This window comes from Arachis stenosperma, chromosome 6 (genome assembly GCF_014773155.1).
Source record: "Arachis stenosperma cultivar V10309 chromosome 6, arast.V10309.gnm1.PFL2, whole genome shotgun sequence".
Lineage (NCBI taxonomy): Eukaryota > Viridiplantae > Streptophyta > Magnoliopsida > Fabales > Fabaceae > Arachis > Arachis stenosperma.
Window position 1 is genome coordinate 45395914 of NC_080382.1, and position 26458 is coordinate 45422371.

A 26458-nucleotide genomic window follows, 5' to 3' on the forward strand; every position below is an offset into this window, starting at 1 on the left:
AACTTTTTGTATGAAAGGATTATTGTTTGGTTTAGAAACTATACTTTACAACGAGAATTCATTTGTGAATTCTAAACCGTCAAAAATCTAATCGTCAAAATGGCGCCGTTACCGGGGATTTGCAATGGTGTTATGTTATTGGTTATTGTACATATGTGAATAGTGTAAATAGTTTGTCTTTTGCTTGTTTACTAGATTTTGTTAGTTTTATTTTGTTTTTCCACAATGAATTCTCACTTTGGCTATGAGTTTGGTTCTAATTGTGTTGTAGGAAATGTGAACTTTAAAAGCAACATGTACCATGGATGGAACCATCAAAGATGGGAGGAGCCTCAAGGAATTGATCACTCCTATTGGCAACAACTTCCGGATACCTATAGGTATAATTTCCATCCTAATGCATGTCAATTTAACGGCTATGATGACTCTTTTTGTGACACTCAACAATCACCATCATATGCCTATGAATCTCATCCTCAACATGAACCTTAACCATTCTCACAAGCCTTTCCATACCAAGAACCTTCCTATGATCCATATCCATCATATGACCAATCATCCATACCATATTTTTATGACCATTATGAGCAAGAACCTTTAGACCCACCACAACCCTATCAAGATTACTCCCAAGAACCACCTCAATACACACAATCTCCACAACCTTACCAAGAAGAACCACCTTCCTATTATGAACTCTCTCTCCAAAATGATGAACCTTCCTACCCACCACAAGCCCCAATAGACGATTCTCTCACTTTGTTACTTCAAGGACAAGAGGCCATGAAGCGGGATACACTTGAGTTTGTGACCAACTTGACCAAGGTAGTGTCTACCTTAGCCTTCCAATGCTTGAACACTCAAAGTGCTTCTGTAGCCCCATGTGAAAAGTCAAAAGAAGAGCAAAGCATGAAGGAGAAATTGGAAAATTCGGTGGAAAAGAAGGGAGAATCAAGTTTTGTGTTGGAACAATTGGAGGAGCCTATGATCATTGAAGAAAAGGAAGAGATGGTTGAAGATTTAGGAGATGTTGAAAGTCCATGGGAATGTAGCATCATGGAGCACCCTTCCAAGAAGCTTGATATCGATGTTGAGGAGGGTGCGCAACCTCCAAGGCATATCATCGTTGGAGACTTGGAAGAGGCTTATCAAGAGATGGATTCAATCATGGACGAATTTCTCTCTACAATGGAATCCTCTCCCATTGGACATGAAGTCGAAATTATAAAAGAATGTGCACAACCTCCCGTACCCTTGGTAAGCAACGAAAAAGAGAGTGAATTGGAGGAGAGCTACCAAGAGGAAAAAGTTGGCATGGTGTATATCGAAATTGAAGAATATGAAGAGGTTGATCAAGAGATGGATTCATTCATCAATGAATTCCTATCCAAAATTGACTCACCTCCCATTGGGCAAGATGAAGTTCTTGAAGACAACACCAAGCCAAGTGAAAAAGGGGAAAAGGTTGAAATTGAAGAAGCTTGTGAAGAGGTGGAAATAACTAAAGAAAAGCCTAAAGAAGTAGACCTTGCATTGTCTAAGTGTGGGGAGGTCTCCCTCCCCAAGTCACCATCCAACACAACATTCAAGGTTCTTTGTGGAGTTAAGAGTAGGAAAGAATTGTGTAGTGGTTGGAAACGTCATTTTAAGCTCATGACGGTTGTAAGCTCAAAATTCAAGAGCAATGGTTGGTGTGGAACCAAATGGCATGGGTCTAGGAAGTTGTTTGGAAGCTTCTTTGAGAATTCCAAGGCCATACCACCCGGATGGAATAATGACGATCAATTTAAGGACAGGTGTCAAAACAAAGTGTGGGATCCCGGATCGCACAATGAAAATCAAATTTGGGAGCTCATGGTTTGTGGAGAACTCCATCAAAGCTTGAAGATATTGAAATTGAAGAATGGAGCTTATTGGAGATTCAAGCATTGGTGGGAGTTCCAAGATGAATACAAGCACAAGCCACCTTGATAAGAAGCTCCCCATAAGTCCAACTTAAGGACAATAAATAAAAGTGCTAGGTGGGAGACACCCCACCATGGTAAACTCTTTCCATACTTTTTTAGCTTTTTAATAAGTGAATTGAGTTGCCATTGTAGGTAGATTCTCATTTTCATTTTTATCTTTTGTAAATATTGGTCGAATTAGTTTAATTTCTTGTTTTTATTGTTTTATCAAGTTTAGTTAGTAGTATAGTATGTTGAATAAGGTTCTACGGTGTTTTGGTAGTAGCTTGGAGATTTGGAATGCTTGGATTGGTGCAAAAATATAGCAAAATTTTTGAAAAACAGAACACCATCCACGCGTTCGCGCACATGACGCGCACCTGAGCATTTTTCGACCACCCACGTGGACGCGCACTGTACGCGTACGCGTGGATGCAAAAAAATTCGACTCCAGCCAAAAACCCGAGAGTTAGGCCTGCACTGTGCGAACATTGGGCCTAAGGCACAAGTCTATGCACGCGTGCGCGCACTTGGCGCGTACGCGCACATGATCTTAAATTGGCAATGCACGCGCACGCACACTGTGCGCGCGCGCGTCGATTGCACAATCTGCACTCTCAGTACTTTTACCCGAGAGTTGTGCCAGACTTGGGCCGACATTATGCCTCCGGCCTAACTCGACGCACGCGTGCGCGCACCTGGCGCGTACGCGTCCTTCAACCAATATGCACATCGACGCGTAAGCACGCATGACGTGCACGCGTCGGTAAAAAAAAAGAGTTTTTTTTTCTCATCTTCCATTTTCTTTTGTTCACTGCATTCGCATACTTCCACTCCTTCCATTTTCATTTTGTTTCTATAGCATGTTTTCAGTTTTTTTCTAAGTGTCATTTCAATAATGGTATTGGATTCTTACACTCAATTGTTGAGAAATTCTTGCATTATTTTGGTGCCTCTTGACTTGTTTGATATTGTTGGGTGATGAAAATTTTAAATCAATGCTTCATCTTGTATGATTCTTGTATCTTTGTGCATTGATATGACCTCATATTGTCTTTCATGACCCACTTCTTCTCATTTGAACTTGATGCTCAATACACTCTTCATGCTTTTACTTTGCTCTTGCATCAAGCTTAATGATATGCCTTAGCTTACATTGTTTTCTCACTCACATGCTTAGCTAACATGTAGTAGGGAATCATACTCTTATTTGGCATTAGCCCCTGCCTATGTTCTAATTGCCTTGATATCTTTGTTATAGGCTTCATTTTCTTTCTTTCTTTCCTTTTGGGTTGGCCACCAATACGGAAGGAAAGGAAAGTTTTTAAATGGGGCAACAAACAAGTCATCCGCACAACCTTTTGAAGAAGCTCATCAATTGTAGCAACCCGTCCACCTTGCTCTTCTTTGCATGCACCGAGGACGGTGCAATCTTCAAGTGTGGGGAGGTCGTTCGACCGATCTCCATGGGTAACAATTTCCTTTTCAACACCAATTCTTAGTTTTCTTTGTTAGATTAGTTATTGCATTGCATGATAGGTTGCATGTTAGTTAGAATTTGTACATATTTTACTACTTCCTTCTTCTTATTAGGACTACTTGGTTAGAGTGATGATTTCTTTCCCAAGAAACCATTTTAGAGCAACCTACCAATTTGAAAAATATTTTTGTTAAACTTGCTTGAAAGAATGTATTTTGGAACATGGTTTTGAGCTAAGAACACAAGCAAGTGAGATTTGAGCCTAATGGTGTGGTTACATCTTATAACCACTTATTTTTCCTTCTTGTGTGCATTATTCTCTTCCTATGATTGTAATCTTCGATTTGTTTGATTCTTTATGTCCATTATTTTATGTATACATGCATTTATATGATTGAGGCCATCACTTCATTAGCTTACTTACCCAAAAAAGCCTGACCTTTTATCTTCCTTTGTTAGCCAAATTTGAGCCTACAATTAACCCGCTTTGTTCTTAATTTAGCACATTACAAGCCTTAAAGCGAAAAACAATAAATGTCCTTAATTTGGATCTTTGATTGGCTTAGGCTAGTGTGTGTGAGTATCATTCAAGTGTGGGAACCTTGGGGACATTGGTTGGGATAAAAGGGTGTTTGTTTTTTGTATTTTTATATTGGAGAATTGGGTACATACTCATGTATTGATTAAATGTATAGACCTTATGCATTGATGTTCTTGTGTATAGTTTGAAAGAAAAAAAAAAGAAAAATAAAAAAAGAAAGAAGAGAAATAAAAGTGAAAAAGAAAAAAAAAAGAAAAGAAAAGAAAAAAAAATATAGAAAAAAAAAGAAAGAAAAAAAGAAAAAAAAGAAAAGAAAAGTAATAAAGGGGACAAAATGCCCCAAAGTGAAGCTCAATAAGAATCAATGCATAAGTGTTGCGAAATGAAAAGAAAATGCATGAGTATGTGAAAAAGTGAGGAATGGGTAGTTAGATTAGTACTTAATTGTATAGGTCATTATATAGGTTAGGTGGGAAAGTTTCAGTTAATCAAAGATTCAAATCCTAAGTCCACTAGCCATATATGATCCTACCTTGACCCTAGCCCCATTACAACCTAAAGAAAAGACCTCATGATACATGTATGCGTGCATTGAATAATTGTTGATTGTTAGATGAAAAACAAATCTTGGAAAGCATGATTAGGGGAGAATTGAGAGAATCGACCCGACACACTTGAGCGACTAGAGTGCAAACACTTCCGGTGAGGGTTTGATGCTCAATTCCTTGATTCCCGGCTTTCACGAGCGTTCTTCTTGCAAGTCTATGTGAACTTCATGTTTATACTTCAATTGGTAGGACTCATGAATCGTTATGTGATCTTGGCCCTACTTGTGCATACATGCTCTTGGAAGATCGATTTATTTTTAACCATGTAGGTAGAATCATTTTGCATATAGTTTCTTTGCTTTGAATAAGTGTCATATCCCTTATTTCATTCTTGGTTTAGCATGAGGACATGCTAAGGTTTAAGTGTGGGGAGGTTGACAAACCCCAATTTGACGGTTTATCTTGTATTGAATTTAGGGGATTTTATCACCTCTTACCCACATTTATCCATTGAAATAGCATGGTTTTGTAACTTCTCCTTTAATTGTGCTTAAGAGTGAAAATATGCTTTTTAGGTCTTAAAATAGTTAAATTTAATTCACCTTGATTCCATTAGATGCCTTGATATGTTTGTTAAGTGATTTAAGGTTTAGGAGGCAAAGATTGGATCAAGGGAATGAAGAAAGAAAGCATGAAAAGTTGGAGAACTCATGAAGAAATGAAAGAACCGGAAAGCTGTCAAGCCGACCTCTTCGTACTTAAACGACCATAACTTGAGCTACAGAGGTCCAAATGATGCGGTTCCAGTTGGGTTAGAAAGCTAACATCCGGGGCTTCGAAACGATATAAGATTTACCATAGTTGCATTGCGCATAGGGGCGCGCACGCGCACGGTACGCGGACGCGCCGATGGTGGCACATGACCCACTTAATGCAACACGTGGCCAGCGATTTTAGAAGCCTTGTGGGCCCAATCCAACTCATTTCTGATGCTATTTAACCCAAGGAGTGAAGAGGGAAACACATGTTAGTTACCAATTAGTTTTAGTTTAGTTCTAGAAGTTAGTTTCTAGAGAGAGAAGCTCTCACTTCTCTCTAGAATTAGGATTAGGATTAGGATTAGTTCTTAGATCTAGGTTTTACTCTTTGCTTTCTTCTACTTCTACCTTTCAATTCTTTGTTGTTAGATTCATCTTCTTCTACTCTTTTGTTGTAATTTCCTTTATGTTGTTCTTATACTTTGTTGTAGATCTACTATTGTTCCTTCCATTTTCTTTCAATTCAATAAGAGGTAATTCATAATAATTGTTCTTCTTTGCTTTTCTATTGTTGATCTCTTGCCTTTGTAGTTAGATCTCTCTTTAATTCTTGCAATTTATGTTGTTTACTTTTATTGCCTTTTATGTGTTTGTTGAAATGCCTCTTCTAGATATAGTATAGATTTTGTTCCTCTTGGCCTAGGTAGAGTAATTGGTGACACTTGAGTTATCTAATTCCTTTGTTGATTGGTAATTGGAGAGATTGCTAATTGGTTTAGAGTGCACTAAAGCTAGTCTTTCCTTGGGAGTTGGCTAGGACTTGTGGCTCAAGTCAATTCATCCACTTGACTTTCCTTTATTTAGTAAGGGTTAACTAAGTGGTAGCAATGAACAATTCTCATCACAATTGAGAAGGATAACTAGGATAGGACTTCTAATTTTCATACCTTGCCAAGAGCCTTTTATAGTTGTTAGTTTATTTTCATTGCCATTTACTTTTCATGTTCCTTATCCAAAACCCCAAAACACATTTCTAACCAATAACAAGGCACTTTATTGTAATTCCTAGGGAGAACGACCCGAGGTTTGAATACTTCGGTTTATAAATTTAGGGGTTTGTTTTAGTGACAAACAACTTTTTGTATGAAAGGATTATTGCTTGGTTTAGAAACTATACTTCGACGAGATTTTATTTGAGATGTTTCATACAAAACTGTTTGTACAACTTAATTGTTAGCTTAGTCAGATGCATGTTGTGTTTAGTAGTAGATGAATAATATCAAAAATTGTATTTTTGTGAATTGTATGATGGTTGAGTGAATAAGAGTTGTGAACACTAAGGAGAGCACCCAGCAATTTGTTTTCAGAAAAAAAAAGAAGAGGGTTGGACGCGCGCGCACCATGTACGCGCACGCGTCCCTGTGTGGACGCACCATGAGCCACACACCCGAGAGTTGGGCCTCCCTTGGGCAAACATTATGCCTTGAGCCCAACACAATACACGCGGACGCGCACAACGTGCGTGCGCGCCGTCTTTAAGCACATGGACGTTCACGCGGACGCGCACTTGCCGCGCCCGCGCCGATTGGCTGCTGCAACGATTGAGCCAATCCACAGAGAGTTGAGCCAGTTCTGGGCCAACCTTAAGCCCCTGGCCCAACTTGCTTCGCACGGACGCGCACTTGCCGCGTGCGCGCCATCTTGTCATTAATCATCAACTTACGCGGATGCGCATTTGCCGCGCGCGCGCCCTTGCGTGCTGCCACCAAACTAAGCCACGGACCCGAGAGTTAGGCGTGCCTCAAGCCCATTCTAAGCCTCAGGCCCAATCTCATGTACGCGTGCGCGCACGATACGCGCACGCGCCCTTACCTATTCTGCCATCCCACGCTAGAGCGCACTGCACGCTCACGCGTGGATCTCCAAATTTTCTCACTGCGCGCGGACGCGTACATGCCGCGTGCGCGCAGATCTGGTGGCGCGACTCCCAGGCCATTCTCCAGAGAGTTAGGCCTGAGTTGGGCCAACTCTAAGCCCCTAGCCCAACTCCATGCACGCGTGCGCGCACTGTACGCGCACGCGTTCCTTCTTATTTTGCTCATCCACGCTTAAGCGCGCTGTATGCGCACGCGTAGATCCCAATTTTCCTCAAGGGACGCGGACGCGCAAGGTGCGCGCGCGCGCCGATTCAAAAATAGGGATAACCCTCACGCGCGACGCACGCTGCGCAGTCGCGCACCCTCCTTCGCCAACCTCCAATTTTCTTCTCCCTCTTCTCTTCCCCCATAACCACCTCTGCTACGCCGTCGTCCACCACCGCGGCCGCCATTGCTCACCATCAACCCTCTTTCTCTCCTTCATACACTTCCTTCTCTCTCTCAGCCACTCACTCTCTCTTCCTCCTCCCGGCCAAACCTCCACCGCGCCACCATCTCCGCCGCGGTCCCACCACCACCGCCGGCAACTCTATTCCTCTACCCACTCGACGTCCTCCCCCTCTCATCTGCTCTCTGCCCCCATCCCTCACCTTCACAGCGCCGGCAGCCACCACCGCCGCTCCTTTTCGGCCACTACCCGCCACCGTCAACGGCGGCGCAGATCCTGGCCCTACCCCCCCAGTTCCCTCTCCATTCTTAGTTCTTCTCTGCTCCCAGGTTCCTGCTCCATTTCTGTTATCTTTTTTTTCTGTTTTTCCTTTTATTATTCTGTTTTTCTATTTTTCTGTAATTGCATGTTAGTTAGTTAGCATTAAGATTTTGTATGTTAGGTTAGATAGATATATTTGCGGTTAGGTAGCTAGGGCTGGATAGAGGATTCTAGGCCTGATAATTGCTCCGTATGTGCTTATTTGCTGTTTGCTTCCTTAGGTACTGTATGTTGGTTTTGGGTTGTTGTTTCATGCAAAATGTGTTGCCAAATAAGATCTGACTGCTGTTGTGCTTGTTTGGTATTGTTTTCTATGCTAATTGTGCTAATCTGCTATCCGGGAACGTCCAATTTCAAGCCGGAATGCTGCCCGATTTTCAAGGAAATTAGTTCCATTTTAGTCTTTAATTCAATTTTGGGCAAATTTCCGTTTCTTTTTGACTTCCCGGATTTGCATCATTCACTGTGAACATGAACCATAACTTTTCTTTTCATTGCGCATAAATATCATCACATTACTAATCTACTTTTCTAACTTACTAATTTCTTTAACCATCTAACTTCCACTCACCTTTAATGGAGTTTGCATTTTTTTTGGTTTACTTGTTCACTTTTGCATATTCATTGCAACATCATGATGGTTCTTTGTTCATTGTATCCTGAACATGCCTTCTTTGTTACATGCTAAATGTTTTATATATTCAATCATATTTTTCAGGATGTCGGATAAAGGCAAAGCCATAGCCACTGCCTCTAAGAAGAGAAAACACTCTACCCCCTCCATTCCTTCCATCTACAAACATTATGCTAAGAATCCGTTAAGTGAGGAAGAAAAAGAGAATCAGCAGTTGCCTTCTACCAACCCCGACAAATTCCTCAACCTCTACTGTGAGCTTCGGTTTTCTAGATATCGGACAATTAAGCTAAATACTGAGAAGAAGTTGTCCCTACCTAATGATGTGAGACGGTCCATTACCGGTCGGATCCTTGACTTAGGTATTGACTTTGTTGACCGAGAGTTGGGTGATATCAATATATCGTGGGTGAAGGAATTCTACTGCAACTTCTTCCGTCCGACATTGGATTCGGTTCAGGTGCGGGGTAGGGAGATCATGATCACTGAGACCGCCATTGGGGAGGCTTTACAGTGTCGGCATATTCCGGATGACATGTGTGCCCATCAGCAGGCTGAGATAGCCATCCACACCATGACTTTTGACTATGAGGCGCTTAGGCGCGTGATTGGGATACCGGATGCTTCATGGGTTATGGATGCGGGCAACACCAAGCCCAAGGGGATGTTGTTTACCCATTTGACTAGGAAGGCTAGGACTTGGCAGATGATCTTCGCCCACTACGTCCTGCCTACCACCCACTTTTCTGAGATCCCCATGGAGATGCTCCTGCTAATTGGTTGCGTCATGGAGGGGAAGGATGTCTCCTTCCCTAGACTTATTAGACAGTGCATGTGACGGGCGCATATTCGTGGCCTACTCCCATTTCCTATCTTGGTCACGAGTATGGCGGCCCTAGCTGAGGTCCCATGGTTGGACGATGATGTGCGACCACCACCCCCTGATGCTGATGACAGGGAGGTTACTATCCCCTGGGGTGGTTGGGTGCACGAGAGGCCACCTGCTAGACGCCGCTCTCGGGCTAGAGCTGTCGTTGGGACGCCTTCACCATCAGCCCCTACAGCTGCCCCATCATCCTCTACAGCTGCAGCTCCTTCATCATCTACAGATCCTCCAGCAGCACCTGAGCCTACCTATCTCTTGGTCCAGCGTCTATTCCGATTCCTAGAGCGCGAGAGACACCATGTCAGACGCCGATTAGATAGGATGGACCAGGCCCTTCTTTCTTTGGGTGCTGAGCTACCTCCGCTTCCCGACTCTCTGGCCTCCGATGAGCAGGATCATCAAGAGGGGGATGCGGAGGCACCGGTTCAGCAGGATGCCCCTAGCACTACAGAGCACCCACAGACTCAGGAGGCGCCGGTCCCACAGCCACAGTCAGAGCCAGCGCCTATCGTTGTACCTCCCACTGATCCTCCGGTTTAGCATCGGGGACGATGCTTGGTTTTAAGTGTGGGGAGGGCACCGGTAGCATTATTTGGGAACCGGTGAACTTTTCGGCCTAGTTATCTTATTTTGCACATCTTGTATATATTTTGATGCATTTCTAGTTGTTTTGGATACTTTTATTGCTTATTTCGGATTTTAGATATTTTGATGTTCAGATATTTTTAGATGTTTTTGATGCTAGATTTCGTACTTTTAGTTGGATTTTTCTTTACACATTTTGTTTATCTTTATTTTTAGTTGTGGTTGTGATTAGAAATCATACTTTGAATTGCAAATACTTAGTCACCCTTTTTGCATAAGAAATTGACTTTGAGTGAAAAAAAAAAGAGAAGGGTGAACTAAGAAAATCTTTGAATTTTTTCAATCACAACAATGCTTAGTTAAACATTGAGATTTTTCAAGAAAAAAAGTTTAAATATAGAGCGTTGACCTAATTGATTGAAGGAAAATTTTTTGGTTAAACTTGCTTGAATTTCATACTTTGTGAAGCATGTATTGAACTAAGAACACAAGCTTGTGAGACTTGAGCCTATTGATATGGTTACATTTTATAACCACTTATTTTTCATTCTTGTGTAAAATAGCTCTCTTTCTATGATTGTGATCCTTGATTTGCTTGATTCTATATATCCATTTATTTTTTATGTTTGCGCATTTATATGATTGAGGCCATCATTTCATTAGCTCACTTATCCAAATAGCCAACCTTTTATTCTCCATTGTTAGCCAATTTTGAGCCTATGCTTAACCAACTTGTTCTTATTTTAGCACATTACAAGCCTAAGGCGGAAAACCAATGAAAAATCCTTGCTTGGATCCTTGATTAGCCTAGGCTAGTGAGAGTGTTTATTATTCAAGTTTGGTGAGGCTTGGGAACATTGGATGGGATAAAAGGGGTAGTACACTTTTATGTTTAGGAATTGGGCACATATTCATGTATTAATTGAATGTAGAGACCTTATGCATTGATGTTCTTGTATTTAGTTTGAAAGAAAAAAAAAGAGAAAAATATATAAAGGAAAAAAATGATGAAAAGAAAAGAAAAAAAATGGAAAAATGATGATGGAAAAGAAAAAAATAATACAATAAAGAAGGGACAAAATGCCCCAAAGTGAAGTCAATATAAAAAGGAATCAATGCATAGGTGTTATGAATCAAATAAGAATGCATGAGTATGTAAGAAAAAGTGAAGAATGGGTAGTTAGATTAGTGCTTAACTGTATAGGTCATTATGTAGGCTAGTGGGAAAGTCTATGCTAATCGAAGACTCAAATCTTAGCCCACTTAACCATAAATGATCCTACCTTGACCCTAACCCTATTACAACCTAAATGAAAGACCTCATGATGAATGTATGCATGCATTGAATAAGAGTTGATTGTTAGAAGAAAATCAAATTTTGGAAAACATGATTAGAAGAGAATTGAGTGAATTAACCCTTAAACACTTGAGTGAATAGAGCGGATACACATCCGGCGAGGGTTCAAAAGCTCAATCACATGTGTTCACCCATATCTATATTCTTGCAAGTTTGAACTCCTTTTGATAATTCAATACAATTGTGGTTGGACTTAATTCCTATTGCCTAGCTCTTGAGCTCAAACATGCTCTCTTGGGAATTGATTTGTTTGAACTAAGCATTTCCAATTGCTTTAGGTAGTTGCATGTAGATAGGATTCACATAGTTTAGTTGCATCCAAATAAATGTCATAACCCTTAGTTCCTTCTTATTTTAGCATGAGGACATGCTAAGGCTTAAGTGTGGGGAGGTTGACAAACCCCAATTTGACGGTTTGTTTTGTATTGAATTTAGAGCATCTTGATAGCCTTTTGTCACATTTAGCCTAGGAATTAGCATGATTTTGTTATCTCTCCCTTATTTGTGCTTAAGTGTAAAAACATGCTTTTTAAGCCTTATTTTGATAAATTCTATTTCCTCTTTGATTCCATAAGATGCCTTGATATGTTTGTTAGTAATCTCAGGATGAAATAGGCTAGGCATGGATCAAAGGAAGCAAGGAAGGAAGCATACAAGTGGAGAGAAGCACAAAAAGTCAAAGAAGCAAGTCAGCCATGCACGCGCACGCGCACAAGGCGCTCGCGCGCACATTGCGAAACAGGCCAAGGACGCGCACACGTACCGTGCGCGCACGCGCCGATGATGGCACATGACCTCACTAATGCAACACGTGCCTGGCGATTTGAGAGGGTTTCTGAACCCATTTTTGGCGCCAAATTGCTAAGGGAAAGGAATAAAAGGATGAAGGATTAAGGGGAATAGATCATCATGATCATAATCATCATCACTTTTAGGAAGGAGATTAGATAGTTAGTTTTTAGTTAGAGGATTAGTTCTAGAGTTTGAGAGAGAGAAGCTCTCACTTCTCTCTAGAATTAGGATTAGTTCTTAGATCTAGATTTTAGATTCATGTTCTTCTACTTCTACATCTCAATTCCTTATAGTTACATTCATTCTCCTTCCATTCTTTCATTCCAATTTTCTTTATGTTGTTCTTATATTTTGTTGTAGATCTACTTCTGTTTCTCATATTTTCTTCCAATTCAATAAGAGGTAATTCATAATAAATGTGTTCCTCTTTGCTTTTCTCTTGTTAATCTCTTGCCTTTGTAGTTAGATATATCTTTAATTCTTGCAAATTATGTTGTCTACTTTTATTGCACTCTATGTGTTTGTTAAAATGTCTCTTATAGCTATTAGTTAGATTTTGGTCCTCTTGGCCTAGGTAGAGTAATTAGTGACTCTTGAGTTATCCAATTCCTTTGTTGATCGATACTTAGAAGTTGCTAATTAATTTGAATGCCTCTAAAGCTAGTCATTCCTTAGGGAGTTGATTAGGACTTGAGAAATCAAATTGATTCACCCACTTGACCTTCCTCCATGGTTAGAGGTTAACTAAGTGGGAGTAATGAACAATTATCATCACAATTGAGAAGGATAACTAGGATAGGACTTCTAATTTTCATACCTTGCCAAGAGCCTTTTATAGTTAGTTTACTTTCATTGCCATTTACTTTTCATGCTTCATATCGAAACCCCAAAATAACTCACAACCAATAACAAGACACTTCATTGTAATTCCTAGGGAGAACGACCCGAGGTCTAAATACTTCGGTTTATAAATTTTAGGGGTTTGTACTAGTGACAAACAACTTTTTGTATGAAAGGATTATTGTTTGGTTTAGAAACTATACTTTACAACGAGAATTCATTTGTGAATTCTAAACCGTCAAAAATCTAATCGTCACGAATCGAAGCACCGTAGCTCGAGATATCGCAGATTGAATGGAGAAGTGAATAGTGCTCTTCTATCTTCTCCTTTCCCTCTTCTTCTTTTCTGCTAAGTGTGTGTGTGTTTATGAGGTGAAGGGTACATTAATGAACCCTTATATATGTTGGACTTGGCCCCAACTTGGGCCCAGTCCAATCCGTTAGCATTTTTAGCCCGTTCGACCCAACTTTGGGCCAAACCTTTAACACTAATGCTCGATTTTCCATTCCTAATATTTTTCTATGGTTTTCGACTGTTTTCACTTTTTCTCACGCAGTACCAGGCATTCTTGAACCAGTTCAACCGGTTTAACTGCCGGTTCGCAGTTTTTCGCAGAAAACACATTTTCTGACTCAGAAAGGCCTACTGAGTCCAAAAATCATATTTAAATCTCCAAATTTTCATTCTAACTTTTCAGAATCTAATTTGGGCATTTAAATAATTTTATTTGTGAAAAACCCGTTTCTTACAGAGAAGTTTGTGCTTTTAAAAAGGACAAGCACTTCTTCGAAAAATTTTACCAAACCAAGCCTAAATATAATTCAATTTATGACAAATCAATAATAACATATTTATAGTTTTTATATTTATTCAATATTGTCATATTTCACTTTTATCCTACTTGACATATGACTTATACTCTCATAACCAAAATTATAAAAAAAAATATTAAATAGTGATAATGAATAAAAATAATGTCATTTATATGAGTACTCAAAATAAAAAATTAAATTGAAAGTATAATTTAGACTTTAAAATGAGTTAAACAATATTAATACACAATTGTTTAATAATATTAAAAAGTGATATAAATGACATTATTTTATAACTCATTTTAAAGTCTAAATTTTTTATTTATATCGTAAGAGTGAACAAAGACAAAAATTAATTTTTAATTTATATTTTTATTAAAGATATGACTACTGTTCCGGGGGTTACCTGAAACGTGTAGCTCGGTCGTCTGGAGATGCCCGAGGTGGGGGTCAGGGACCCGAGCTTGATGTGTTGGCGGTTGGTGGTTGTACCTGCAATGACACTCCGATGCTTAAGTTAGCATGGGTCCAAGCAGATATGTGTAGAATGTGGAATGTGTCTCGTACCTGGGTGCTCCAGTGTATTTATAGTAGTTGGCCGTGATCTTCCCTGGATAAGATATTCTTATCTTATCTTATCTTTTGGGAGTTTTATCTCTATCTTTGTGGAACCGCCTCTTCTAGGCCTTTTCGGCCTTTAGATTTTGGGCTGTGTTCCTTCTGATGGGCCTTCCTTGCATTATCGTCCGAGGTCCGACCTTTAGGCGTGAGCCTTAAGATGAGGTCGGACCTTTTATGATTTTGCCGAGCTGGAGGAGCTCGGTCAGGGTATGAACAGTGCCCCTGCCCGAGTTCGTCCTTTTTTGGGAGGTCGAGCTCGGGCATAGTAGTCTTTTCAAAATTCAAAATGACCGTTCCTGCATTTATTGCATTTTACCGTTTCTCCTCGATTTCCGTTCGGGCTCTGTGACGGTATTATTTATTTGCTCCCTTCCTTTCGTTTATTCTGTTCCCTTCTTTGTTTTTTAAGTTTCGCCATTTCCTTTTTCGAGCATCGCTTTTCTCTTTGCTCTCCGAATTTTTCCGCGTGCTTTTCTGGGGTTTCCTCTGCGCCGCCGTTCCGTTCTCCTTGCCTTTGGAGCTCGTCGTCCTCGCTTCCTTCCTCCAGGTTTTTTCCCATCTCTTTTCTTGTGCACATATGCTTCTGTTTCTTTTGTGTGGCTCTTTGTTTGTTTCTTTTTCTCTATGCCTGGGTTGCCCCGAAAAGAGGCGCCGCCATCACTTTGTTTGTTTGTATGGGGGGGCTCTTTTCTCTGGTATTTCGTTTCGGGTTGCTGCATTTTTTTTTCTAAAAGATCTTTGTTTCTTGTTTTGCTGAATGGGTTTTCGCCGTCTGCTTTATGATTTTTGCTTGCTGTTTGTATTTTTCTTTGTAGGCAAGATTTTTATGTCTCGAAAGGTTCTTCAAGCGATGTCGACCAAGATTCCGAGTGGTCTTGGTTGGGTAGATCCTGTTCCTCTAAAAGTCCCTTCTGTGGTAGATTCTGAGTATTTAGCTAGGTTTCGTAGGCAATGTAGCATATGTGAAGATAGAGAGTCTGAGAGGGATTATGAATTAGTAGCCCCGGATTCCGAGGAGAGAGTTTGCTTCCCGCCTTTAGATAGTTCCGAGAAGCTCTTCTTTTATGCTTATGATTGTTTTTTTCTCTAAGCTGAGTGTCCGACTTCCTTTTACCGACCTGGAGTCCGAGGTGTTGTGGTCTTGTAACCTTGCCCCTACGCAGCTCCATCCAAATTCTTGGGCATTTTTAAAGCTGTTTCAACTTTTGTGTCAGTTTCTGGGTGTCTCTCCCTCTATTTCCTTTTTTTCCTATTTGTTTGTGTTGACGAAGCCGGGTTCGGGTGGAGGGAAGGTATCTTGGGTCTCCTTTAGGGCTAACCAGGGGAGGAAGTTTTGTACCCTGTATGATGAGTCTTTTCACGATTTTAAGAACTTTTATTTCAAGGTCCGGGCTGCTGGAGATGTCCGACCTTTCTTTCTAGATGAGAGTGGGGAGCCTTCTTTTCCTCTTTGTTGGCAGGAGAATATAGTGTCTGCTAAGTATACCTTTGAGAGTCTAGATGAGGTGGAGCAGGCTTTTGTGGGTGTGGTGAGCAGTTTATGGGGTCGGGCACCTCACTTGGACACGAAGAAAATGTTGGGAGATCCAAGCCTTCTCCGTTCCGAGTTAGGTAGCTCCCGACCTCTTCCGAGATTCATCTTTTTGGTTTTTTGGTTTTGCTTGTTTTTGGTGGAATTTCTGTTGTGGTAATCCTTTTCTTTTTTATTTCTTGCAGAGATGTCTTCTCAGGCGGATTCTATGAAGTTCCTTCGCCGGACGAAGAAGTCTGTGGCTGCTCGGAATATCGAGGCCGGGGAGGCTTCCGCCCGATCTTCTCCGCAGAAGACTACTGTGGGTGTTCAGACTCGGTCGAAGACTATTCCGACTCCCCACTTCCGAGCTATAAGTTAGGATCCTCCGACCTCTGGGCCTGCTACCTCTTCTCCTCCTCCGTTCTCGGGTCCTCCTCCCAAGAAGCAGAGGACCTCTCAAGAGCCTGCCGGTTTCAATGATAAGGATTTTGATGCTCTTGGTTGGGTTGAGCAGCATATTCTCCCTCAGACCTTTATTTCTACTGATGATGTGTCTATGGAGCATCATTTTCAGTATATGGCGCGGAGCTGTGTCCGGATGGCTAGTCTTCATGCCGCTATTGCCCGGGAGTTCAAGAAATCCCCTATTGGTGCGACCAGCTCCCGACTTGAGAAGGCTCAGTCTGAGTTTGAGAGGATTAGTCAACTGAAGGCTGCCAGGATTACTGAGCTGGAGGCGTCTTTGGAGAAAGAGAAAGCTAAAGCTACTGCGGCTGTGGCGTCAGCGAAGACATCTGAGGAGATGGCGAAGGCGGCTACAGAGAATTATACTAAGCTGTATGCCGAGCTTGTGGAGACAAAGGAGAAGTTGCAATCTGCTCGGGATGATTTTTACGAGCTGGAAGGTCATGTGGCCAAGGGTATGGATGCTATGTTTGTGAATTTGAGGGATCAGGTCCGGGTTCTTGCTCCCGACCTGGATCTGAGCTTATTCAGTACGGATAACGTTGTTGTGGAGGGAAAGATTGTTCCTGCTCCTACCGAGGATGAGGCTCCGATGTCCGATCCCAGTGTTCCAGTTGAGAACCCGACTTCACCTTTGGTCGGGAATGGATCTGGCGTGGAGGTTTCAAATCGGGATGACGTTGCCGTCGATGCAGTCCCGATATCTATGTTTCCTCCGCAGCCTGCTGTTGATGTGGAGTCCGGAAAGGGCCTTGATCCTCTGTAATCTTTTATTTTTGGTGTTTTGCCCGACCTGTGGGCTCTTTTGTTTTTGGATGGTTTCTGCGAACGCTTTGGACACCTTTTTGCTTATTAGCTACTTGTAGTAACTTTTTAGCTTATTTATGCGGTGTTTTTGTTCGCGTTTTGGCTTTTTGTTTCGCTTTTATGCTTTTTAGTTGTTTTTGGATAACAACTTTTTAGCTAGCGCTTGGAACTTTTGCCTTTGGTTTCGTTCTTTCGCTTTGTACTTTTTAGTTGTTTTTGTAAAGCAACTTTTTAGTAAGCGTTTTCGAAACTTCCTTCGATTTCGTTCTTTCGCTTGTACTTTTTAGTTGTTTTATGTAAAGCAACTTTTTAGTAAGCGTTTTTGAAACTTCCTTCGATTTCGTTCTTTCGCTTGTACTTTTTAGTTGTTTTTTGTAAAGCAACTTTTTAGTAAGCGTTTTCGAAACTTCCTTCGATTTCGTTCTTTCGCTTGTACTTTTTAGTTGTTTTTTGTAAAGCAACTTTTTAGTAAGCGTTTTCGAAACTTCCTTCGATTTCGTTCTTTCGCTTGTACTTTTTAGTTGTTTTTGTAAAGCAACTTTTTAGTAAGCGTTTTCGAAACTTCCTTCGATTTCGTTCTTTCGCTTGTACTTTTTAGTTGTTTTTGTAAAGCAACTTTTAAGCGTTTTCGAAATCCTTGTTTTCGCCATTTTAAGGCTTCTTCCTTTTGATCCGGGCTTTTTCCTCGGACCTCGGACGTTTCGAGTACCTCCTTTGTTGGGTCCGACCTTGTTGTCGGTCGGCCCTTTAAGTTATTTTTGTAATCTCTTTTTATTTGGCTTTTTGAGCCTTTTCAGAGTTACTTTATAACTTCTCACATTAATTTGAACCTCGTCGCTTTATCTTTGCCGACCTTGTGTGGTCTCTTGGCAAATGATTTTTTGCGTTTTGCCGAGCATAAATTAATGCGCCTTGGCGGGGTACTTTCTAGGATTTTGTTTCCTCATGAGGAAGAAGAAAAGAAAATAGAGAAATTTGATTAGTATTAAAAAAAAGAGTATTTACAGAGTGTTTACCCTTGACTAGTTCGGGTGTCTTACTTTAACCGGGTATCTCATTAAAAAACCCTTGTAGGGAAAAAGAGTACACCTTGGGTTAAATTTTTCTAGCTGTAGTACCGTCTTAGGTTACAGGCGTGCCAGGCCCTGGGCAGCTCATTGCCCTCTAGGTCGGATACTTTGTAATAGCCTGTCCCTAAGACTTCTGTTACCTTGTAGGGTCCTTTCCAATTTGCAGCTAGCTTTCCTTCTCCCGACTTTTGTGTTCCGATGTCATTTCGGATTAGAATCAGGTCATGAATGGAGAAGCTTCGCTTTATTACTTTCTGATTGTATCTGAGGGCCGTTCGCCGTTTTAAGGCTTCTTCTCGAATCCGAGCTCCTTCTCGGACCTCGGGGAGGGGGTCGAGTTCTTCCCTTTGTGCCTGCGGGTTATCTTTTTCGTTGTAGAAGATGGTTCTAGGTGACCCTTCCTCTATTTCAATAGGAATCATTGCCTCCATTCCATAAGCTAGTCGGAATGGCGATTCTCCCGTCGTAGAGTGTGGGGTTGTCCGATATGCCCATAGCACCTGGGGGAGCTCTTCGGCCCATGCCCCTTTGGCCTCTTGGAGTCTTCGTTTTAACCCGGCCAAGATGACTTTATTTGCAGCTTTTGCTTGCCCATTGGCTTGTGGGTGCTCGACTGATGTGAATTGCTGTTTGATTTTTAGTTCGGCCACCAATTTCTGAAAACTTGTGTCCGTGAACTGTGTTCCATTGTCTGTTGTGATGGAGTAGGGGACTCCGAACCTTGTGACAATATTTTTGTATAGGAATTTGCGACTTTTCTGAGCCGTAATGGTGGCTAAGGGTTCAGCTTCGATCCACTTGGTGAAGTAGTCGACCCCTACTATGAGGTATTTGACTTGCCCCGGTCCTTGGGGAAACGGGCCGAGTAGGTCAAGTCCCCATTTTGCGAAGGGCCATGGTGCGGTGATGCTGATAAGGTCTTCGGGTGGTGCTTTGTGAAAATTGGCGTGTTTTTGGCAGGGGGGGCATATTTTCACAAATTCCGTTGCGTCTCTTTGCAAGGTCGGCCAGTAGAACCCGGCTCGGACTACTTTTTTGGATAATGCCCGAGCTCCAAGATGGTTCCCGCACATGCCTCCGTGGACTTCTTCGAGGACGCTCTTTGTTTCTGAGGTCGGGACGCACCTAAGGAGGGGGTTTGAGAATCCTCTTCTGTATAATACGTCGTGAATTAGTGTATAATTCTGAGCGTCTTTCGTGAGTCTTTTAGCTTCCTTCCTTTCGATGGGGAGGGTTCCCGACTTCAGGTAGTTGAGTATGGGGGTCATCCATCCTTGCTGTTGGTTGGATATATTTAGCGTTTCTTTCTCTCTTAGCACGGAGGGAGATTGTAAGGTTTCTTGGAGGAGACTTCTGTTGTTGCCTCCGGGCTTGGTGCTAGCGAGCTTTGAGAGGGCGTCTGCCCGGGCATTTTGTTCCCGAGGTATGTGCTGTATTTGTATTTCTGGAAAGTGGCGTAATTGTGCCTGCGTTTGGTCCAGGTATTTTTTCATAGTTGGGTCTTTGGCCTGGTAACTTCCATTTACTTGTGATGTGATGACCTGGGAGTCGCTGAAAATCGTGATTCTCTGGGCTCCGACCTCTTCGGCTAGCTTTAGTCCTGCTAGTAGGGCCTCGTATTCGGCTTGGTTGTTCGAAGCCTGAAACTCGAATTTTAGGGATAGTTCTATCCGCGTTCCTTGGTCGCTTTCGAGTATAACACCGGCTCCGCTTCCTGTTTTGTTTGAGGACCCATCGACATACAGGTTCCACGAGAGTGGGGTTCCAGGGGTCTCGGTGTATTCTGCGATGAAGTCGGCTAGATACTGAGATTTTATCGCAGTCCGGGCTTCATAGTGGAGGTCGAACTCGGACAGTTCCACCGCCCATTGTAGGATTCGTCCTGCCAGGTCTGTTTTTTGTAGGATGTGTCTCATGGGTTGGTTTGTCCGGACTTTGATGGTGTGGGCTTGAAAGTAGGGACGGAGCCTCCGAGTTGTGAACACTAGGGCGTAGGCGAATTTTTCTATTTTCTGATAGTTTAATTCAGCCCCTTGTAGTGCCTTGCTTACAAAGTATATGGGGTGCTGTCCTTGGTCATTTTCTCGTATTAATGCTGAAGCGATTGCTCGATGTCCGACCGAGAGGTATAGTACGAGCTCTTCCCCTTTTAAAGGTCGGGTTAGGACTGGTGGCTGCCCGAGGAATTCCTTGAATTCTTGAAAGGCTTTTTCGCACTCCGGGGTCCACGAGAAGGGTTTCCCTTTCTTTAGGAGTGAGTAGAGAGGTAGTGATTTTATTGCTGATCCTGCCAAGAATCTTGATAGGGCGGCCAGCCTTCCATTCAGTTGTTGTACTTCTTTGACACACGTCGGGCTCTTCATATTGAGTATTGCTTGGCATTTATCCGGGTTCGCTTCGATGCCTCTTTGAGTCAGCATGAAGCCTAAGAACTTTCCGGCTTCTGCGGCGAAGGTGCACTTCGTCGGGTTAAGTCTCATGTTGTGTTTTCTGAGGGTGCCGAAGACGCTGGCGAGGTCGGTCAGCAAGCTTCTGTCTTCTTGTGTCTTTACCAGCATGTCGTCGACGTACACCTCTAGCTGTAGTCCGATGTGCTCTGAGAACACTTTGTTCATTAGCCTCTGGTAGGTTGCCCCTGCGTTCTTCAGCCCAAAGGGCATTACTACGTAGCAGTAGTTTGCCCTTGGGGTTATGAACGAGGTCTTTTCTTGGTCGGGCCCGTACATCGGGATTTGATTGTATCCCGAGTATGCGTCCATGAAGGAGAGATATCTGTAGCCTGAGGCTGCGTCTACTAAGGCGTCGATGTTTGGTAGTGGATATGGGTCTTTGGGGCAGGCTTTGTTGAGGTCTGTGTAATCGACGCACATCCTCCACTTTCCGTTGGGCTTTTTTACCAGGACCACGTTTGCAAGCCATAGGGGGTATTTTACTTCCCTAATGAACCCTGCATCTAGTAGTGCTTGTACTTGTTCTTCTATCGCTTGCATGCGCTCGGGTCCGAGCTTCCTGCGTCTTTGTTGGACAGGTCGGGATCCCGGGTACACTGATAGCTTATGGCACATCAGGTCGGGGCTTATGCCTGGCATGTCGGAGGCTTTCCAGGCGAAGAGGTCGGAATTTTCTTTTAAGAGGGTTATGAGTTCCTCTTTTAGGCCTGCTTCGAGGTTTGCTCCTATGTTTGTTACTTTTTCAGATGTGTTCCCGATCTGGACTCTTTCGGTTCCTCCCTCTGGTTGTGGCCGAAGATCTTCTCGGGCTTGAACTCGCCCGAGTTCTATTGTGTCGATCTCTTTTCCTTTTAGGCTCAGGCTTTCGTTGTAACATCGCCGTGCTAGTTTTTGGTCGCCTTTTAGGGTAGCGATTCCTTTTGCGGTAGGGAACTTCATACAGAGGTGTGGGGTTGAGACTATAGCTGCCAGTCTATTTAGGGTTGGTCGCCCAATGAGGGCATTGTATGCTGAAGTGACGTCGACTATAATGTAGTCGATGTTTAATGTTTTAGATTGCTCGCCTCTTCCAAAGGTAGTGTGTAGCGAGGCGTATCCTAAGGGATGGATTGGGGTATCCTCTAGCCCAAATAGGTCGGTGGGATAGGCCTTTAGTTCTTTTTCTTCAAGTCCGAGCTTGTCGAAGGCCGTTTTGAACAGGATATCTGCTGAGCTTCCCTGGTCAATCAGGGTTCGATGTAAGTTGGCGTTTGCTAGGATAATGGTGATTACCATTGGATCGTCGTGCCCGGGTATTATCCCTTGAGCATCTTCTCGGGTAAACGAGATAGTAGGTAGTTCGGGCAGGGGGCTGTCTTCTCGGACGTGGTAGACTTCTTTGAGGTGTCTTTTTCGCGAGGATCGGGATGTTCCTCCGCCTGCAAACCCTCCATTTATCATGTGAACGTGCCTTTCGGGGGTTCGTGGGGTTTGTTTGGCCCGATCTTCGTTATCTCTCCGCCTCCTCTTTCTGGTCTCTTCTCCTTTCTCCGCTATGTATCTGTCGAGTTTTCCTTCTCTGGCTAGCTTTTCTATAACGTTTTTTAGGTCGTAGCAGTCGTTAGTAGAATGACCGTAGAGCTTGTGATATTCACAGTATTTAGACCGATCTCTCCCCGCTCTCTTGTGTTTTAGAGGTCGGGGCGGTGGAATTTTTTCGGTGTGGCATACTTCTCTGTAGACGTCTACCAGTGAGACTCGGAGGGGGGTGTAGTTGTGGTACTTCCGTGGCTTGTCCGAGTTGGGTTCTTCTTTCTTCTTCTGTTCCCGATCTCGATCTCGGAGTGGGTAGGTTGATTCCTTCCTAGAAGAGTCTCTTAGCTGGGAGGTTTCCTCCATGTTGATATATTTTTCTGCCCGCTCCTGTACCTCGTATAGGGAGGTCGGGTATCGTTTGGATAGGGATTGGCTAAACGGTCCCTCTTTTAGGCCGTTTGCTAGTCCCATGATGGCCGCTTCAGTGGGCAAGTGTTGTATGTCCAGGCAGGCTTTGTTGAATTGCTCCATGTATTCTCGGAGAGTTTCTTGGTTACCTTGTTTGATCCCGAGTAGACTGGGGGCATGTTTTGCCTTGTCCTTTTGAATGGAGAACCTTGTTAGGAATTTTTGGTTAGGTCTTCGAAGCTGGTGATTGATCTTGGTGGCAGGTTGTCGAACCACTTCATGGCTGACTTGGTGAGAGTGGTGGGGAAGGCTTTGCACCGAATCGCGTCGGAGGCGTCGACTAGGTACATTCTGCTTCTGAAGTTGCTGAGGTGGTGACTTGGATCGGTGGTGCCGTCGTAGAGATCCATATCGGGTGGTTTGAAGTTTCGCGGTACCTTCTCCTTCATGATCTCTTGCGTGAAGGGATCATGGTTGCCTTCGGGGGCGGTGTCGCGTTCTGTCCGATCTTTCAGGTTGGCCTCTATTTTCCGCAGTTTTTCTTCTAATTCTCTGCGTTTGCGAGCCTCCCTTCTCAGATCTTGTTCAGTTTCTTTTTGCTTCTTTATGTCCTCCTCGAGTTGTTTCAGTCGGTTTTGTTGTGCCTGGACTGCTTCTAGAATTTCTGAGCTCTTTTCTTTTTCGGGGTTTTGTGGATCCTTGTTTGGGAGTGATGTCTTTGGGCGATTCTGTTTGTTTCCTCCTGGAGTGCGTGGTGACAGAGGGCTGTCAGGTCGTTCTCCGGTGTCAACTTCCTCCTCTTGTTCTGATGTGGCGTGGTCGTTGTTGAGAGGGTCGTCCGCCATGGTAAAGGGATGACTTCCAGGTCCCCGGCAACGGCGCCAATGTTCCGGGGGTTACCTGAAACGTGTAGCTCGGTCGTCTGGAGATGCCCGAGGTGGGGGTCAGGGACCCGAGCTTGATGTGTTGGCGGTTGGTGGTTGTACCTGCAATGACACTCCGATGCTTAAGTTAGCATGGGTCCAAGCAGATATGTGTAGAATGTGGAATGTGTCTCATACCTGGGTGCTCCAGTGTATTTATAGTAGTTGGCCGTGATCTTCCCTGGATAAGATATTCTTATCTTATCTTATCTTTTGGGAGTTTTATCTCTATCTTTGTGGAACCGCCTCTTCTAGGCCTTTTCGGCCTTTAGATTTTGGGCTGTGTTCCTTTTGATGGGCCTTCCTTGCATTATCGTCCGAGGTCCGACCTTTAGGCGTGAGCCTTAAGATGAGGTCGGGCCTTTTATGATTTTGCCGAGCTGAAGGAGCTCGGTCAGGGTATGAACAACTACTAACAGTATAAAAATACCAAAAGTCTTTACGATAGAGAGTACAAAGAATACCAAAAATTTTATAATCATTAAAACTAAAAAATATTAAAAATATATATATAAAAAGAAAAGCAAAAATCCAAGAATAAATCGAATTGATAAGCATCGATTTAGATGAATTGTGGCCTTCAAGTAAATCGAATTTAATTGATTCTATTTACCGTTTGAAACATTAAAACATAAATGGAAGCTACTTGATTCGATTTACATGGAGAGAATTCTTCTAACTCTTGACACCATACTAATTCAAATCTTGTTAATTCGATTTAGTGCTGGAATAACTAATTTGAATTAAATCAATTCGATTTATACGAAGAGTGAGAATGCTTCTAACTTTTGACACCATACTAATTCGAATCTTGTTAATTTGATTTGGTACTGGAATGGCTAATTCGAATTAAATCAATTCGATTTGTATATAAATATGCATGGAGACAAGCATGTAGTATTTTTTATTTTGAGATTTTTACGTAATTTTGTTCTCTCTTTGGATTATTTAAGTATTTTATCCTTTATTTTTAATATATATTTGTATTCCAATATATATTTTATACTAATGGCTGACTTTAGTGACTAATTTTAGTGTATATCTAGCATAGTCGTAATTATGAATGTTGCTTTTTCTTATCAGCTCAACCTTTTGGGATAAATGGTTTCATAATATTTTAGAATTTTTCTACCAAATACTCTTAGAATACAAAAATCAAACATTTAAAAAAAACTAATTTTTTACAATATTAAATACATATAAATGAACCATTTTTATTTTGGTAAATTTTGTAATTTATGTTTCAAGTTCCAGCGCTCGTCCAAAAGAATTTTTTAATTATTCTTTTATCATTTTTTATAATTATAATTGATTTTTAGCTCATAATATTAGTGGACAAATAATGTATTTTTTTTGTTGTCCCACAATATCCTCCACCGTAACTCGACAGGTTAAAACATATATTTAATTTCGGTTTTGAAAACATATATTGTGTAGAAGTGACAGAGGAAAAATGTCGGTAAAGTTTTTTTTCATAAAAATATCAAGTTGTAAGTATAGTTCTAAACCAACAATTTATCCTCAGTTAATATTTAATTTGTTTGTCACTAAAGCAAAATCAATAAAAATAAACCGAAGTATTTAAACCTCGGGTCGTCTTTCAAGGAATTGCAGGGAAGTATGTTACTATTGGTTATAGAAAAGTATTTTTGGGGTTTTTAAATGTTGAACAAGGAGTGTAAATGAGAAGAAAATAAACTAATAATTAAGAAAAGTCCTAGCAAGGATAGAGAATCGGAATTCCTATCCTCATTATCATTGTCAATTATGATGGTAGTTGCAAATTGCTCTCACTTAATTAACCTCTAACAATTAAAGGTAAGTCAAGTGAGCAAATCAACTTGAGTTCACAAGTCCTAATCAAAGACTAGAGTTAGTGAAGCTTGGTGTGCGGAATTGTGATCATCAATGGCGCCATCAACATGGTACGCTCAATTGCAATCTCAACTCTTTATCACAACTTCGCACAACTAACCAGCAAGTGCACTGGGTCGTCCAAGTAATAAACCTTACGCGAGTAAGGGTCGATCCCACGAAGATTGTTGGTATGAAGCAAGCTATGGTCACCTTGTAAATCTCAATCAGGCAGATTCAAATGGTTATGGATGATGTATGAATAAAGCATAAAATAAAGATAGAGATACTTATGTAATTCATTGGTGAGAATTTCAGATAAGCATATGGAGATGCTTTGTCCCTTCCGTCTCTCTGCTTTCCTACTGTCTTCATCCAATCCTTCTTACTCCTTTCCATGGCAAGCTGTATGTTGGGCATCATCGTTGTCAGTGGCTACAGTCCCATCCTCTCAGTGAAAATGTTCAACGCGCTCTGTCACAGCACGGCTAATCATCTGTCGGTTCTCAATCAGGTTGGAATAGAATCCATTAATTCTTTTGCGTTTGTCACTAACGCCCAGCCTTCAGGAGTTTGAAGCTCGTCACAGTCATTCAATCATTGAATCCTACTCAGAATACCACAGACAAGGTTTAGACCTTCCGGATTCTCTTGAATGCCGCCATCAATTCTAGCTTATACTACGAAGATTCCGATTAAGGGATCCAAGAGATAAACATTCAAGCCTTGTTTGCTTGTAGAACGGGAGTGGTTGTCAGGCACGCGTTCATAAGTGAAAATGATGATGAGCGTCACATAATCATCACATTCATCATGTTCTTGGGTGCGAATGAATATCTTAGAACAAGAATAAGCTGAATTGAATAGAAGAACAATAGTAATTGCATTAATACTCGAGGTACAGCAGAGCTCCACACCTTAATCTATGGTGTGTAGAAACTCCACCGTTGAAAATACATAAGAACAAGGTTCAGGCATGGCCGAGAGGCCAGTCCCCAATGATCTA